General features: G+C 42.2%; 1 pseudogene; it reads left to right on the top strand.

Moving 5' to 3' along the window:
• The first annotated feature begins 3,144 nt into the window (after positions 1-3,144).
• On the top strand, positions 3,145-3,802 carry LOC123648447 (annotated as a pseudogene).
• Positions 3,803-4,055: the final 253 nt, after the last annotated feature.

A 4,055-nucleotide genomic window follows, 5' to 3' on the forward strand; every position in this document is an offset into this window, starting at 1 on the left:
ACATAAGAAATGCTTATAATAAAATGTTCAAGAGAAAAAGATGGAATAAAAAAATCGTGTTTACAATAATTGTAACTCCAGAGTAAGTAAATAAAATTATTATTTATTGAGTGCATACTTGGTGCTCAGTACTTGACATAATCCTCTTAATAAACATGCAAAGAGGCTATTATTATCCCCGTTTTGCAGATAAGGAGACTAAAGATCTTGCAGGTTGGGTAAGTTGTCAGCTATAAAGCAGCTGAGCTGAGATTTAGTCCAAAATCTACCTGATCTCAAAAGACCCACAAGAAATGTTTTTAAAAATGTAAGCAGTTTAAGAAGCTGAGTGGTAAATGTGCTATGGCAGTGGGTAGAGTTGAAAGCATTCTTTATACTCAGAGATGGGTTGAAATCCCACCTTTGCTATTTCCTAGGTGTATGACTTTGATTATTGCTGAACCTCTCTCAGTCTCTACTATCTCATCTGCAAAAACTGAGACTATTCAGGACAATGCTTGAGCAAATGTTGAGCCCAGCGCCTCCTTTGCAACAGGCTCCTCACTCCATTCATTCAGCACCGACACTGCTCCTGTACTCACTTCAAGCATCAGCTGCAGGCTAAAGAATTTCAGAGTTGGGTCAGGCGCCGTGGCTCACCCCTGTAATCCTAGTATTCTGGGAGGCCGGGGAGGGAGGATTGCTTGAGCTCAGGAGTTCAAGACCAGCCTAAGCAAGAGTGAGACCCCCATCTTTACTAAAAACAAAAAAATTAGCTGGGCGTGGTGGCACACACCTGTAATCCCAGCTACTTGGGAGGCTGAGGCAAGAGGATCACTTGAGCCCAAGAGTTTGAGGCTTGAGCCCAGGAGCTTATGATTGCAGTGAGCTATGATGCCACTGCACTCTACCCAAGGGCAACAGACCAAGACTCTGTCTAAAAAAAATTTCAAGAGTTGCAAGTGATCTCTGCATTCATCTGGTTATACCCCTTCATTTTCGTAGAAATCTGAGCCCTGGAGACTAAGTTAGTGGCTAGTTAGCGGCAGAGCTAGGACTAGAGCTTAGGTCTCCTCACTTCTTTCCACCTCATCAAGAGGCCTAGTGAGAAGAGAGGAACAGAGGAAAAGCAAAGAGAGATATATTAATACAATCTCCTAATATAACCTCAGCAAACAACCTCAAGTCCACCTGAAAGGTATATATCTTTCATATCCTCGGGACAGGTTAAGTTCTCCATCTAATGGTTACTCCAAACACTTTAATTGTAAGGGATCAGTTGGTTTCTCAAAGTAAAAGTTGTACCTTAGGTTTAAGACAGAGAAAGGCAAACTTCAAAGGCAATAAAAATAAGCTTAACATGTATAGTTTTGCCCTGGTGGTGTCTAAGTTTTTCTGAATTCTATCTCTGGTATACACATGATACTATTTTCCATGTTTATTCTATTTCAAAAGCAAAAAGAGGGAGGGGAAGGGCGTCCTAGGGTCAAATACCAGATCCTTTTCTTAGAGTTACAAAATATACTGCATTGTATTAAACACTTCAAACTGTAGAAGAAACCTGTTTAATTCTTTTTAACCCAGCATTTTCTGATTTTTACCCGGCAATAAAATTTTCCTCACTGACCCAATGAGTGTGAAACGAAAGTCTCACAGAACATACCCAGGACTGAGGTTCTCAAGATGTGGTCCTCGGACCAGCACCATCAACATCACCTGGAAACTGGTGAGAAATGGGAATTCTCAGGCCCAAACCGAGACCTACTGAGTTAGAAACTCTTGGGGTGCTTTACCAAGTTCTCCAGGGTTCTGATGAGAGCTTAAGGTCAATAACCACTAAGGTGGGCAAACCATGAAGGGTGGTTTTATTAGGAATATCGGTTGTTTTGGGGGTTCTCTTGGGGGCAGTGCTTTCAAATCGCTCCTCAGGACTGAGAGGAGCAACGGAGCAGGAGGGGATGGATGAACATGTACCAGGCTTCAGGGAAGATCACCTACCCCAACCCCACCCTGCTTGTCTGTTTCAGATATAAGGCTACAGATTAAAGCTTTATTTGAAAGAGAAATTTCACAGCTTAAACAGAAGTCTGAAACTTACTGTTTAAAGATTTTTAAGGAGTTCAGGACCTGGATCAATTTTAGTGTCCGCTAATGAGTAATACAAGCCAACTTATCAGTCAGAGGGTCCTTTGGTGGCTTCAGGCTGGAATAGAAGCACTGGGGGGCCCTGGAGCAACACAGAGATCGAGATTCCCACTGTGTCACACTGTGTTTATCTTTCTCCTCTGCACTTGAGATGTAAAATGCTAATTTGCACTTGTCTGGAATGTGGCTATCTGGAAAAGGCACTTCTGGACATGTGCTCTGATCTCCATTTCCAAACCTTCTTAAGATAATTTGAAGTCTTATCACAAAAGCCCCATTCTCAGGAACAATGAAAATGCAACATCCAGATTCTATTAATAACACTCTTATATACTTGAATGTTACATCTAAATCATTAAGACAATTTTTACCAATTCATATTTGGTAATTTTAAAGAAAAGAATCATTTCTTATTTTCTTTCTACTCTCTCATTCCCACTCCACTCAAGTACTCATGACAATTTATATATCAAATTGTGAGGATAAGGATATTGAATTAGTCTCTGTCCCTTGCCCAGCACTTAGATTAGAGTCTCACGCATGGAAGATACTTAATAGATGCCACTCAAATAAATAAACAAATGATTTTTAACATATTTAATAGTTCCATTTGGTGCTATGGATTCCATATTTATTATGGAAGCCTTCTTTTTTCCCTCCTATTTAATATAGACTTCAGGTGTGATCTCAGTTTTCAAATAAAGCAGGACAAACTAGAATTAAAGAATCACATTTAAACAGACCTATGTTCATCTTTCCAAGCAGTGGAAGGCCCAGGCTTAGTGGCACCTTCCTGCTGTTCTGCCAACCTCCAGCCATATGAAATTTCTTCACCAATTTAAGCTTTGGTCTAGGCAAGTGAAAAGGGGATTAAAAATATCCATCTCAGAAGTGTATTTTGAGGATTAAATAATCAGTAATGTTTGTAAAGCTTTTAGTGTGGTGCCTAGAACCTGGAAAGCACCAAAGAAGTGGCAGTATTATTACCTTCATCATCAACATCAAAAAGATGAGGCGGCCTGAGCCATGAGTATGCTCAGGCTTCAGAAGAGGCTTGCTGTGGCAAAAAGAAGGTCTGGTTGGACCCCAATGAGACTAATGAAATCGCCAACGCCAACTCTCGTCAGCAGATCTGGAAGCTGATCAAAGATGGGCTGATCATCCGCAAGCCTGTGACTGTCCATTCTTGAGCTCGATGCCGGAAAAACACCTTGGCCCGCTGGAAGGGCAGGCATATGGGCATAGGGAAGCGAAAGGGTACAGCCAAGGCCCGAATGCCTGAGAAGGTAACCTGGATGAGGAGGATGAGGATTCTGCTGCGGCTACTGAGAAGATATCGTGAGTCTAAGAAGGTTGACCGCCACTTGTATCACAGCCTGTACCTGAAGGTGAAGGGGAATGTGTTCAAAAACAAGCGGATTCTCATGGAACACATCCACAAGCTGAAGGCAGACAAGGCCCTCAAGAAGCTCCTGGCTGACCAGGCCGAGGCCCGCAGATCTAAGACCAAGGAAGCAGGCAAACGCCGTGAAGAGCGCCTGCAGGCCAAGGAAGAGGAGATCATCAAGACTCTGTCCAAAGAGGAAGAGACTAAGAAGTAAAACTCCCCCCTCTTGTCTATACATAGTGGCCTGGGTCATAACATGTGAATCATTTGAATAAAACGAGCTTTGTCTGCTAAAAAAAAAAAAGATGAGCACAAGAATGTCGCCATTTAGCAAGGTGAGTGCAGAATAGACACAGGAACCCCACAAGAGTCTACATGCCACAGTTACGGGTATGTGGGGGGTTTTTAAGTGTTTCCTGACAAGTTGCAGAAAACAAAACCAAACAAAAAGCAGTGAGTTTTCATGCTGCATCAAGCAGCACCTCACCGCAGAGCTTGGATGTTTTTTGCTTCCTCTTCACGTCTCTTCCAGAACATTGTAATT

Source organism: Lemur catta, chromosome 12 (assembly GCF_020740605.2).
Source record: "Lemur catta isolate mLemCat1 chromosome 12, mLemCat1.pri, whole genome shotgun sequence".
Lineage (NCBI taxonomy): Eukaryota > Metazoa > Chordata > Mammalia > Primates > Lemuridae > Lemur > Lemur catta.